This window comes from Lepeophtheirus salmonis, chromosome 7 (genome assembly GCF_016086655.4).
Source record: "Lepeophtheirus salmonis chromosome 7, UVic_Lsal_1.4, whole genome shotgun sequence".
NCBI classification, from domain to species: Eukaryota; Metazoa; Arthropoda; class Copepoda; order Siphonostomatoida; family Caligidae; genus Lepeophtheirus; species Lepeophtheirus salmonis.
This window is the reverse complement of record NC_052137.2, coordinates 35,277,285-35,292,345: the sequence shown is the minus strand read 5'-3', so window position 1 is coordinate 35,292,345 and position 15,061 is coordinate 35,277,285. Positions and strand designations below refer to the sequence as shown.

The 15,061-nt window shown below is 31.1% G+C and overlaps 1 protein-coding gene across 3 annotated transcripts in view; it reads right to left on the bottom strand.

Moving 5' to 3' along the window:
- LOC121122152 (uncharacterized) overlaps positions 1–15,061 on the bottom strand; it is a 60,442-nt gene that overhangs the window by 20,750 nt on the left and 24,631 nt on the right. For 2 of the 3 annotated variants that reach the window (XM_071890206.1, XM_040717157.2), the window contains exons 1-4: positions 12,739–12,876; positions 12,423–12,679; positions 12,076–12,369; positions 3,625–3,790 (exon numbers count right to left, since the gene is read on the bottom strand). The gene's annotated coding sequence lies outside the window, so the exon portion shown is untranslated. Of the gene's footprint in view, positions 1–3,624; positions 3,791–12,075; positions 12,370–12,422; positions 12,680–12,738; positions 12,956–13,055; positions 13,234–14,812; positions 14,964–15,061 lie in introns of those variants that run through there. The other variant, XR_011781299.1, reaches the window with a different exon arrangement.

The window sequence follows — 15,061 nt, the reverse complement described above, 5'->3', positions numbered from 1 at the left end:
CTTAGTAAAAAATGTATTGTTTTTCTTAAAATATGGTTATCGTTAATGTATTCAAAAGCTTTTCGAATGTCTACTGAAATAATGGTGCCATTTTTTTCTTTTTTAATTGCAATCAATCGCAGAGCGGATATTTCTTGGAATATCAGCCAATTTTCTACCTTTAAGAAATCCTTTTTGATGCGAACCGGTTCTTTTATTAAGTATTGGTTTCATTTCATTACCTAATACTCCCGAAAGAATTCTATAGGTTTCATTTAGTATATTTATTGGTCGCCAATGACTTAAATCGGAGCCATCTCCCTTTTTCTTTATAAGTACAATTTTGCCTTTCCCGACTGACTTTGGGAGCCTTCCTTTATTCTCCATATATCTTCTAAAACATACTGTATGTGTCATAAGTCCTTGTACACTTTTTATACAGATAATATCGTTTAAATTTCGGACGTTTGATACAAAGGGAGAAATAAAAAAAAAAACACATTTCCTTTTAGGTATCTATTGAAGAAATAAAGTCATCCATAGGTCTTTCAGGAGTTCCAAAATACAGAAATGGAAAAACTTCGTCATCTTTGAACGGGTCATAGCCGGTGACAATCCCTCCGTGATTGCACGTAACATTGTGATCGGTAGGATCTTTGTCCATGGTGACAGATCGGGAATACCAAAATCAGTACACACAGAGAGGTTGATCAGGAGTTTACTATCGCATTTATATCAACTCCAGTTATAAATTGGGCTTCGTGATATACGATCTATACGGATAATTATATAAGCTATACACTTCAAGCTCACGCCTGATTGTTATATTACTACTGAGTCACTTGTCATTGGAAAACAAGTGGAACATGATTTTAGACTGGTTAAGATAATGTGTTTCTCCTTTCTCGATATTTTGATCTGTAAAGAATATTCTATTCTGATATTACATATAAATAGTTATTCGGAGCTGTTAAGTGATTATGTGCGCCATAAAATATACAAACAACCTCTGAACTTCTGTAGACTTATGTTGAAATATCTTAATGCTATTGAAATTCCTAACCTTATTGAGTTGAGAATCCTTCTCTTAACAACCAAATTGCTTGTTACCATATTGGAATATTACTTTCGCAAAAATCTATGATCTCAACACCAATAAATTAATTATTGAATGTTTTGCATATTAGATAATTATAAGTTTTTTACTGAAAACAATAGTTAAAATTTAACATTATAATAATCAGATTGTTTTAGTATTGATTGAAAAAATAATAAAGTATGAATGCTATTCTTAAAAATTTACATTCATTATTTATGATTTCTCCGTTATTTTATTTTTTTCTCTTATTGATTAATTTTGTCATGCAAATGTTATTTTGTTATTGTGAATGATGTCAGGCAAGTAGAAATTTCAAAATCCTTCCTATTATTAGATGTAGAACTATTATTAGTCTGTATTACAAACTATTGCAAGCAATATTAAAGTGGGAAATCTTTAAAACATTTGATTAAACATTTGATATTATTCAAATATTTACTAAAATATATATATCTTTCTGGAGATAAAAGTAAAAATCCCCAGGCAAGAAAGGCTTATTCAATGCATCATCTTCAGTTAGGAAGATAAGCTCAATTTCAATATAAATAACAAATTTATATATCCCACCTCAAGGGTATATGCATCACGGGTTGCTGCATTAAATTGCAGTTTCCGTGACCAATGGACGGTGCCTGTGTGTCTATGTTCCTTGGGAAATGACAATGAAAAAAAATAATAACAAAATTAAGATCTAGTTGTATGTTTATTTTTTTCACATGAGTATTTCTTGTGTAGAAAAAATAATGTCCACTTATTTAAAAAAAAGTATAATTGATTTCTTCGCAATTATTAATGTTTTTTAGTTATAAAACTATACCTAGTATTACGATAATGGTGTATATCTCCTATCTAAAGAAAATCGAAAAATACTCACAAATGATTAGATGAAGTTGTTCAAAGTTACAACTACGAGGCAGCTAATTGTAATAGTTGTCCACCGTATTCTATTCATAAACGAAGATGTTTACACATATTTTTATTTTTCATACCTACAAGGGTACAGTATGAAAATAAAATAAATTCCCCCTTTATATAGTGCCAGTAGTCCCAGTTTGCAAGTAGCAACATTTTGAGTTGGATTCCTTGTAATCTTAGAGCAAGGATAAAGTACGGGACGGTGTTTTTTTAACATATGTTACGTCATTAAAATGGGATTGCTTACTTCTATAAAATTATAAAAGTCATGAGTGACACACCTTTATTATCAACCACCTTGGATAGCTCCGATTAAAGAAGAAGCCGGTCACCCCGAGAGTAATTAAGTCACCAAAGGGGAGGGATGATGTAACGACACAGTTAATCATTAATCAGTCAATTCTAGCCCAAAAGGCAACCAATATGGGCTAATTAACTAAATAAACCGCAGGAGCACAACACTATACCTATGTTCAATAAATTATTAAATACTCCGCTCTAAAGACACGTCTTCCATAATATAGATAATCAAAGATCCCTCCCTTTTTATATTTTTCTGTGTAAAAGCAAACAGAAAATCAATCCAAAAACGAAAAAAAGCATAAAATTTATTGACAAGTGTATTTTAAAAACATCTTATGATACAAATCTGTGGGGAAAATGACACAAATCATCTTGAAGATTGTGTAGTTCAATCCAGAATCCCATGGTCAAGACTCAATTCAGTACTCCCTGCTTTAATTATCTTATTGTATCATGTAGCTTAATGTATAAACCATTATTTTGTTTACATATATCCTATGCTATAATGTCACTTAAAGTACAAAAGTTTAGTTAGTAGCCCCCCTCCCCCCCAAAAAAAAAAATTAAATAACTAAAGGAATCTTTGCTTTTTGCTACAAAATTTAATATTAAAAATTTAATTTTTGGGAATAACATTTAATTTCCTTTAAATAGCTTTAAATATTTGAAGTTTATCTACAAAAATTTTAAATATTTGAAATGTTTTTTCAAAAAATGTAATATTAGAAATTTAATTTTAGAAATTTTTTCCCAAAAATTAAATTTTCTGTGAATTGTTATTAATTTTTGAGATTTTTCTCCAAAAAATTTAATATTTGGTTTTTTTTATTGCAAAATAAATAATTTTATAATTTTTCTTTTCAAAATTGTTAAATTTTTTAAAAAAATTTTTTTTTACATACGATTTCCAAAAAACAGGCCCCCCTTAAAATAAAAAATAAAATAAATATAATCCTACAGAGGCCCTTGGTTATCTTAACATGATGACCATCTTGTATTTATTTTGAAGGGAAAGATTTTGAGAAATTCTAAAGAAATTAATTTGGAATCTAAAAAGTGCAAATGCATCTGTACGGCCGCAAGATTTGCACATTTTTCTTAAGAACGGAAGTACTTGGAAAAGGAAAATTGACACTTAATATAAAAAAGTTATACTCTTTTTTAAAATTCTAAGTGAAATAACTCGTTTATATTATTTGAAAGTAAACTTGAGAAAAAAAAAAACAACCTTTTAAAGTATGTAGGGATAAAAAATTATCAAGTCTCTGTCTACATACATACATATGTAGCATTTATCCTAACAACTTATTCAAGATTTGATTTCTTACTTCCATTTATCACGCCCTTGCAGTCTCTGCAATCATTTTGACCTCCACAAATACCACACTCATCAATTTTGGACATACTATTTATAATAGGTCCCCCATCGCAGTCCTGACGTTTGGCCACAATCCTCGTGTAGTCCCTTGCTAAACTATGATTCTCTCCACATTCCTAAATCATAGAAAATACATTATAATAAGGATTTTCAAATGGGTTTCTGTAACTCTGATAATTTTCATCATGATTCATCGGGACATAAAATTGGTTATGGAGCAACTTAACCACGTGCACAACGTACTCGGGAGAAAATATTATTTTGAGCTCAATGTGTGTAGGTTCGATTCATGGTTGCTCCAGAAAAGGAAATGTATATTGAGTTCAGAGATATTTCCTATCTCAGATAGAGTAATTGTAATACTATAATATATATTATGCGAAATTGGTGCAACTCCAGTTATAGGAAAATTACAAATAAATAAAAATTTCAATACTAGGTATATTGGTTAGACTTGGTTGAAGCCTTAGAGAAATGAATATATAGAGCTCTTCCATTGCTTTCAATTGTTAACTTTGGTATGATATAGGGGCATATTCGATATTTTATTCAAACTCGGAGATTTAAAAGTATTTACAAAAGCAACAAATAAGGAACTATGAGTTAAATATTTTTAATTTTCCTTTTGTTTATTCCACTGATTATTTATTTATGAATAAATCTTTCTGTAAGAAACAATTAAGATAATGATTCAAATCATTAGAGATGTGGTCATTTAGATAAAGTTAAATCAAATTATTTTTTTTCCTTTAGTTTATAGCATATCTACAATTACACCAAATTCAACTGCTGCATAAAAAAATTTATAAGTCAGAATACTAATTATTTGTCCGTCCAACTAATCCAAGAAACCTAGTAAAAATATTTTCCACCTTTATTTATCTATGTTTGAAACTATTACTTGTTTAAAAAAAAAAAACAAAAAAACTTACCATATTTGGAGCATCCACAGAAAAGGGGGCTTGAGGGCATATTTGGAAGTGTTTGGGGGGCGGCGGCCCCCAAATATGAATGGTGTAAAAAAAGAGATACACAATGTCCATTTCTCAACAGTATTAACATACAAGATGGGGCCCCAAAACTTCAAGTAGTATTTAGTCAGGATTTTATTCCTATATTTTTTAACTACGGAGTTTCATTACTGAAACAAACGACAGCTAAAACAAAAATAAACAAGTTTTGCTGTTATTCCATGTCCCTAAGTCTAAAAATGTTAGAGCAACAGCAAAAAAGGTAAGTCGTGTGCGATCTCCTTCACGCCGGTATTAGTGTCAATAATTTCATTAATGCCCCATACAGCCAAGAAGAACTCAAACTTTGACAGTTGGGTGACTTTGAGCCTAAGTCCATGTAGGTCATACCTCAACGCCCTTGACTTTGGGGGTCTGTAAGAAGAATGTCTGCAGCACCTCTCATCCAAAATTGGTTTCTCTACGAACTGCCATAATGTCAGCGTGGTAAGACATGGCCACACCCTTCATCGTCAAGATCTGTCAATGTGTGTGCCGGTGTGTCGAAGCTGTTATTGTTTGTAAAGCAAGAAATGCACAATAAAAATAATGCTAAATATGGTATTTGGACTAATCAAAAACTGATCTTTTCTTAATTAAATAAAAACCACGTTTTTTCTAACCTGGCCATTTTTGGGCCCTTAACTGCTTGTCTCGCTCCCCCTTCTTCTCGTCCTCTCCAAAAATCTCCTCCTAGTGAGTTATGACGTTTTTTAAGCTTCTTTATTTATATCTAAAGGAAAAGCTTATGATTTAATGATCTTGTGTGAGGTTATTATGCAGATTGTAAAATGAACAATTCATAATAATGTTTACACGCACATTTTTAATTTACATTTCTAAACATATTGTTTAATTAAACTATGAAAGAAAATGATTATTCCTATGTAGTTAATAGCAAAAACATAAGAATAAAAACTATTAACTAAATATATAAATGAAACCAAGTTTATTTTACTTTGTTTGATATTTTTTACAAATAGAAATAATTCCTATTAAAAGTTATACTAATATGTTTATATGTGTACATTTATGTATAAAAAATCCAAAAGTTAAATTCCATCTTGTATAAATGCATTTACATTCATAACTTTGAATGCCTTTGTAAGTTCGAGTAAAAAGTAGTATTGAGCGCACTCATTTAAACGCAAATACATAATTTATGAACAATTTTTTGTAGTCATTATTTTTTGTGGTATGTATGTGTTAACAAACTTATAACGCTATTATATTGGGTATAGAAAATCTATAACCCCTATAGTATTTTTATTATGCTTGGGGTTTTACCATGCTTCGACGTATTTCAATGTACATGGAAATACAGGGTGATCCAAAATTTAAAGTCTCATCAAAGAAATTATACCATAACGCATGTAGGACTAATGTTTGACTTAGGGGTTCGGCCCCACGCTTTTAATATTGACGTCATAGTAGATGAGTGGTTGCGTGTTTTGTCAAAATCTATTTTTTTGCCCAGCAGTCAGTGCGATTTATTTAATTGAAAATGTTAGCAATAGTGACGTCATAGACTATAAGTAGTTGCGTTTTATTTATCAAAATCTGCTTGTCTTGCCAAGCAGTCGGTACAATACATCAGATTGTAAATTATAGCAACACCGATTACATGATGGTCTAACCTTGTATTTCTATTAACCTTGTTCCGAATTAGGATCAACTACATCGTTTCCTCTAATACGTGGAGAAGACAGGGAAAGTTACAGAGAGAGAGAGAGTGTATTTCGACTGATTTATTGAGGGTAGTGGGTGTCATAACTGTTATGACACCCTGAAAGAACCTCACTTGTGCACCCTTCCCCCGAATCCCCGAATATAACTTATCAATTAAAGATACACACACGGTCACATAAGTAAGGTGTAACTGAGCAATACAAAAACCAGAGGAAATTAACGGCGAAAAAAAAAACAAAAAAACCTTTGTTTGCACGCACTCATACCGCACTGGCGGTTGTTTACATTGCTGAAGTTTACATTTTTTTAAAGAAAGAAAGGGCTCAAGGAGAAGGCTGGATTGAGACAAATGTTAGTATTGAATTAAGCCCCTTGTTAGTATCAACTCCCTCTTATATGATGAATGATTCATATGTGAACCTTTTGCATAAATGGCGTTAATGTAGGGAAAATATTGTAATTATATTTAAATTAATTCATATTTACTTTTTATGAATTTTTTTATAACAATTAAGATCAAAGATAGGCGGGAATGTTTACTTTGAAGGGATAAGTTAACACTACGACAACCTATCAAATAATGAACATCGAAAGAAGAAAGAGCACATGTAACAACCATTTTTCTTTTTCTAATTTTTAAAGGTGGTTTTTTCATTACAAATATGTCAATTCTACACATCGCCCTTATCAGGAACCGTCCCTCATTAAGGGTACAATATCTCACTGATAAAATATATATATATCTTGCACAGGTTGCTATTTTGTATTAGTTGTAATTTGTATGAGCAAATTGTACGATTTGTAGACAAAAAATGAGATGAATAATTTTGAATGAAAAATTTAGAGTACGTGTGATGAGAATAATGCAGTTACGGATTTTTTTTTGGATGTTCAATATATATATGGGTACAGTAAGAGGCCATTAAATTTTGAAAGGTCAAAGGTCAATTTAACACAAAAAGTAAGGAATGCATAATCGACCATAACTTTGGAAGAAATTGAGTTACGATTTTTAGGCGAAGGTTTTGCACTCTAAAAAGTGCCCATTCAAGTTTATATGTCTGTTGTTGATATTATAATAATGGGAATCCAAAACAGTCGAACAGATCATAGTCTCAGATATCAATAAAAGGCTGTTTTTGACAGAAATTAAACTTCTTTTATGTTCTCCTTTTCTTTATCCCCCTCCTCCTTTCTGGCTCTCTACTCTTCTCTTTTTCCTCTGTCTGTTTCTTCATCCCTTTTACCTTCATTCTTTGTATCTATCCCACTCTATTCAGCCATGCAACGCGGGCTCTCTCTGCTGGTGCCATATATAAAGGATAAATATAACAGATGTACTACCCTCAAAAGTAGTAAAAAATTATGTATCCGTTTGAATAAAAGTAAAAAGATCATATATAGAGTTGTGTCAGTCCTTATTTAGGACTAAGGACCGTGGTCCAGCCAAGTCCCACTTGTCGGTCCTTAATGAAAGTAAAATTGATCCCTCGTGTCCCCCCCTCTTTTAATGATTCTGTTATATAAATAAGTAACAAAATATTGTATTTGTATTTAAATGATTTTTTTTGCAAGATATGTGCCGTAATCTTAATACATATTCCATATATCTTATTCGGTTTAATGAACTATTGATATTTAAGGACCGGTCTCATAGATTGACAGTCCTAAGGATTGATGGAACCGGCCCTAAGACTGACACAATAGTAATTCTATAGTAAAAGTAAATCAAACAACAGAAAAGTAATACTTAACAGTTTCTGGATATAAAATGGCAATCAAATTAAACAGACTCGTATTCTGAACCACCCTGGTCATACATATGTATACCTGACTATGGATTTTCTATTAATTTATTTTCCTTTTTTCACTAATGTAGGTATATTGTATCGTTTTTTATGGTACGTTACTTTTAAAGCCCTTCACTATAACCTTTTATTCTCTTCTAGAATCTTATGTTTGAAAAAGTAATATTTGACAAACATCAATGGCAGAGTAGTACACAATGGAAAATGATTTAATTAGATTAAACTTGATGGATGTTTGTTTCTTTTGATATTAGATATTTATAGAATTCCTTTAGTAAAAATAGATTATATAGCAATGGAAGAATTATAAGAAGCTTTCAATTGAAAAATATAGTTACTAAAGTTTAGAGAAGGATGGGAAAAATGTAGAGAAGAATAACAGTTTTGAGATTATTAATATATTTATAAGGAGAAGAAGAAAGAAAAAAAATGAATGAAATGAACCAAAAAAATTTGACGTCATTATTACCCACTTTACTGAAAATGTAATTTAATTGAAGATAATTAATTTAAATAACTAACACGAAGTCATAGGTATTCAAAATGTTTATAAATGATTAATAAAAATTAATCTAAATTTAAAGATTTAGCAAAATACTCAATATTATGATCATTTTTTTTTAATGGCGTGGAAAAATCCTCATCATATCCTTCCGTTTTCGGGTATGAAATTAGACTAACAGAGGGTTATGAAGTAAAAAAACTTATTCAATTTTTATATTAAGAATGCAATTAATATATAATTGAAAGCGGGATTTTGAGGTCCCAATGCCTTTTAATGTATATATCCTGACGTCATTCCACAAACTTGAAAATTAGAACTGTATTATTTAGCAAGCTTTTGATCTTTATATTACTTTAGATCCTTACTATTAGTGTTCTAACCATTCACTGGTTGAATTTGAATGATTTCTTGTTAATCTGTGAACAAATACTACTATTGAATTAAAGTGTCCATTCATTTGGGTGTGCTTTGGATCTGCATCTTTTCAAAGGGGATACTTTCGGTGCAGATTTTAGTTTTAGGAGCAGAATCATTATACTTGATTTAAATATATTTTAGGGAAACGAAAATTTTAATAAATTTGAACTGATTATATTCACATTAATCTATAATTGGAACAAAATATGAAATATTTTTATTAGATTTAGGAAGTTATCAATCTTAAAATGGATGGGACTATAGTTTAGGTTATCAATTCTGTATTCATGGTACTAGGAAAATTACCCTGGAGAAAATTGTAGGTGGAAGATTGCCCTGGAGAAAATTGACATGGAGGAAAATTGCCAATTAGAAAATTGCCCGTATTTTGTTTAAACTTCATAATAAATTCGCTTAATATTATTAATGACAAATATCTAAACATATGTGTTTGTTCCATCCTCCAACGGAGTACCTTCCAGTGTGAGTAATATTATTGCAATGCAATTTCCTTGCAGTTTTTAAGTTCAACCCAATCTTCTAAGGAATGGATCGAGAGGATTGGTAAGGAGGGCAGGGGGATAAATAGCTTAGGGTCTCTTAAAATATATTTGAATACCCTCCCCCATCAAATTGGCCCGGGGTAGTGTGAGACTGGAAAAAAACAAAAAAAAAAAACGGGCAATATATCCAAGGATTCCCTATAATACCAAAAAAATATACCAAGCTCTCAGGTTGCGTGGGGGTACTTTGGGTACACCTGGATCCTTAAAAAGGACCGCAACTACATCAAAGGAACCCCTGTAATACTAAAAATAGTTTGAAGCCTTCGAGTTGTGTGGGGTACTCGGGGGTAGCCCTGGATCTTTAAAAACCAACGTCAATACATCCAAGTAGCCCATTTAATACCAAAAAAATAGTTTAAGCCCTCAGTTTGCAAATTGAAAGCCACATTTTCTCTGTGTTTTTTTTTATTTCACTCTTTTTTCCTTATGGTTGCTACGATATATGCAAATAACATTATTTATAATTCAATAGTCATATCAATAATTTTTTTTTATTTAAATTTTTAATTTATAATGTGTTATGATTCATCATGAAGTCTGAACAAAATACGGCAATTTTTTCTAACTGGCAATTTTCTGAAGGGGAATCTTTCATTGGCAATTTTCCCCAGGGCAGTTTTCCACGCACGTGTATTCATGCATCTATGAAAATTAACATCAATAAGGGAAATTGTGATTGCCCTGAAAAGAGCAACGTGGAGAAGAAGCTGTGCCAAAATGAATGACCGCCTTTAATTAATAATAGTCCCACTCAGCTGGAAATAATTGACCAAGTCAAGATTGATTTTGGACTTTTTTATTCTCTACTTTTGGAGAAAAAGTTGTGATACACCGTATATACCACGTCAAGTTGAAAACAAGTGAATAGACAATTGTTCCCTAGGTCTCGAAACCTAATTACGCTACTATCTTTTATATTACAACGATAAAAGAAAGCACCTTGTGTCTGTTAATGTTTTGAGAATTTTTCATAAATTATTTAGTCACATAAGTATGTAAATCTCATTAAAATTAAAATGTCAAACGCAATTGTTTTTTTTTCATAAAAAAATTTCTTATACAATTTCCTAACTTTGTTAAATGAAATTTTAAAAAAACAAACAGAATTAGTAAAAAAGGGTTAAAAGTTGATAGGCGTTGATGCATTTCTTTAATTTTACAAATCTGGAAATGATACATTTTGCAATGAGATTGAAGTGAGTTTTAGTTTAGTAAGATCACAATTCAATTAATTGAATCTCACATATATTTTTTTAGCATATTCATAGCAGGGGACAGTTGCATCAATTTAAAAAAAAATAGTCAACATAATTAATTACATAAATTATGAAAATTAGTTTAATGAATATCTTTTGAGGAATAAATAATACTAACCAACAAACTATTTTGTTGAATTGACACAAATGTTTGCACTTACTTTGAGAATGCAAAATCTGAATATGGTCATAGTTATTTGCAACATTTAAATGGTCAGGCTGCAGTGTAATTTAAGAAAACTACAGACAGATGTATGTATGGCGTGCTAAAGTAAAAACAGCCAAATGATCCTTTCTTTTCCTACATATATTATATCATTTACTCTATTTGACCTAAGAATCTTTTTTGAGTTCTTTATATGTACATTATGTATATTTCCTTATAGAGGAAAGACCTGGCATAAACCTACGCACATTGAGTTCCAGAGAATAATTTCTCATAAGCGCGTTGTCCATTGAGCTTCGTCGTTCCATGTGTTTCTTCCTCTTTATCTACCAAATCTCGTTTGACTTTAAAAAAATGATCTTTTAGATATGTTGACAAATTTTAAAATGAAAAACGTCCATAAAATACCATTTCTGCGGACGATTGAAGGTTATTTCCATGTTTAGATGAAATAAGTACTCTAGTGTACATTTACAATAATTTAGTATATTGTTATCTCCAAACCTCAACAATTTTCTCTTTCAAAATGAGTAGGTTATTTGATTTCAAATGTTTTTTGTTTGTAATATAACAACAATATATAATATTAATGTGCTATTAAGGAAATTGGGTTTGTTTTTGTTTTGAATTTGAAATACAATTAAAGTTACTTAAGACTGCAATGTGTATATAACCTTCTATGTCTATTAAATAGTCTTATACTTTGCGTATTTGCTTTAAAAATTTAATTATCTTGAAAAAAATATTTTATTATTTTTTTGTTAATTTATTCTTTCTCTATTTGCATTTACAAAATGCAATCAATGTTGGATCCTTTTGAAGCTAATGAATCGATGTTTATTTAGTCAAGTATGATTCAATTTGAAATTTGTAGTGTATGAGGATAAATTTTCAACACTGGCGGCAATTTTTTTCAAGGAGCAATAATCTCCAGTGCAATTTTCCCTGGAGATAATATTTTTATTGATCTAGTCAAATACTAACCCCACAGCAAAACGGTTGACGAATCAACATTTCATCCCCTGATGTTTTATTGTTTCTTCCATCCCATGCAGTAAATATAAGATTTGCGTTGAGGAAGGAGTCTTTTATATTCCATTTTCCATTTTTTTGGTAAGGTAAATAACGTAGACGAACATTTCCCTCCAAAAATAACACAGGCACAATTGTTTCATCAATACCCTTGCTACGATTTCCCTTCAGTTCCATAGATTTTGCTCGTGAAGTCACCAATAGTTCTTCTGGACCCACGTTGTACACCAGACTACAACCATTCAACTATACAAGTAAAACTCATAAGATTAAAATTCTATTAAAATTGAAGGATTTACCGTCAGGTTACAAGGATTCATATTCTCATAGCACATAAGGTCATAAAGTTTAGTCGTAACATCAAATGGGCCTTCATAATCAAAAAGTGATGGAGTCAATTGACTAATAAAGTATTTATGTGCACCAGGGTCGTTCCCAATATTTTTCCAAGCCTTGTCAATAGCCTTATATTGCCATCTACCATGTGCACCAGACATTTGTGCTAATAAAATTCCCATCCCTAATGTATCACCATTTGGGTCTTCATAGAATATATCTGCATAAAATAATAATATGAAATGACTTAATATTATTATTTGTTTAAGTAATTTTTACCTATAACATCTTTTATAAGATATCCATTATTTTGATCATCGTCTGGAACAAAAAAATCCATTTGAGAACGGATTATTTTTACTACAGGTGCTGCATTAAAAGACCCATTTCTTGTAGGTTTCGGCCACGGTAGTCCACAGTCTATACAAGGTATACAAGTTGAATCATTACAATTATTGATCCCAGTTTTGTTGAACAGTGTGTAGTCATTATGAAACTATAAATAAGAACCCAATACATCTTTATTTCTAAACTTTTACATATGTACAAGTTATGCATATATTATTTATTCATGTATGCCCCATGACCCTTGTTACCTCTACTGTAGCATTCCACATCCTCCAAGTAATATTTGACTTTGAGTAATAATCCACGTCTAAGACGAAAGAAAAGCTAGCATTAAATACTTGAAGCTGTTGCTTAGGTGGAGCAAGTATTTCTACGAATCCTTCTGGTTCTACAACCATTGGTTTCCCCTTTCGGAATTCGAAGTATCTGCATAGAAAAATTTATAGAGAATCATGTACTGTCTTTCTTTATTAACCATGAAAAATACAAAATGGTGCCTTGAGATACGAGTACAATTCGTTTCATAATCATACTCATATCTCCAATTCCTATTGAATTGTCCATTTCTAGTGATGAAACTATTTTCGTAATTGCTGTAAGAGTAACAACCACGCCTGTGGTAATTTCATAAAAAAATAAGATCACATTGAGAGAAGACATATTTACAGACAGAGATCACCAGAGACGTGAAAATGGTCAAAATCCTCGTGAGCATCCTTTTAAAAAATATATGTTGACAATCTGCAAGTGCTCTTATTACGTTAGAATTTTCTATATAGGGAGGAATAATTATGATGAATCAAACCATTCAAATATTCGTCTTACCAACATACCCTTTTTAAAAGTTATGCTCAGTACAATGTAGCCATTATTCATATCCCTACCCATCTCCTGTTGTGAGTGGTTGTTCTCAAGTTCACAATTCGTATATCAAAGCAAATTCTGCCTGGATCTTTCTAAATTTCTATGTTGAGCCATTTGTATCTCAGGGCATCATTTCACTTACATATATGATGTACTATAAGTAGTGTTGGATCGGTCTAAAAAGACTAAAAGATTGCAGTCCAATGACCAGTCCGTATCAGTCTTTTATGGTCACTACAAAAGCTGAAATGACGTAATAACTATATCATTTCAGCTGACAGCCTCTTTCAAAGAGATAAGATACATGAATTTTGAAGTAGGAGGTGTGTGGTTAGAACGTAAAATACTCAAATATTATACGTTCTTGCTGTCATGCTTTGTTTTTAATGCTTCTTTAATTGGTGAGATGGAGTTGCAATGATGGAGTATAAGTAGAGTTGAGTAGTTTACAATGACAAAAAGAGGGCGAGGAAACGAATGGTACAATGGAATGAAGAAATTTGTTGTTAACACCCGCTGCCAATAGAAGTTACCCTTCTACATTTAAAATAGCATTAGTACATGGAAAAAATTGTAATTATATTTAAATTCCTAAATTCAGAGGGAGACGTTAACACATCGACGACCGATTAAATAATGAAAAAGAAAGAGAAGACGCAACAACCGTTTTTCCTTTTCTAATTTTTCAAGGTAGTTTTTTCATTCTAAACTACTCAACTATAAGGATAAGTAAACATCGTAGTATTACAATTACGCCATCTAACTTTGGAATGGTCTATGAAGGCCATATATATTAAGTATATTTGTTTCTTTAGGAATAGTCATTGAAGGCCATAACAATTAATTATATTTTCTTATCTAGGAATGATCGAGTATCGAACCTATGCCCATTGAGTTTAAGAGAATAATTTCTCCCGAGCATGTTGTCCATTGAGCTAGGTAGTCTTTAAACTGGGCTGGGAGTGAAGGATATAAAAAGATAGCAAGGGCTGATGGACTGACTAATTGGTCCTAAGGAAAGTCGAATGGTAAAAAAGATACACCGATAAAAAAAAAAAAAAAGGACTTAAAGGGGATAAGGAAATCCGTCCTAGGACTGATCCAACACTAGCTATTAGTTATAAATAAATAAAGAACCCACCGATCATAAATATCCACTAGAAATAATAATGTACCATTTTCTAAATCACTCAGAAGCGTTACTGTTAATTTTGATGACTTGATTCGCTCCAAGAAATAGTTGCAGTGACTATAGATCCCAACGCTTAAATCGTATTCCATATTTCTTAATACTAGAAAAAACAAATTATTGAAATAAAATAAATGTATTACAAAAAAAAAAAATATATATATATAATATAAAGTTCTCAGTAGGATGTAATTTAAAAAA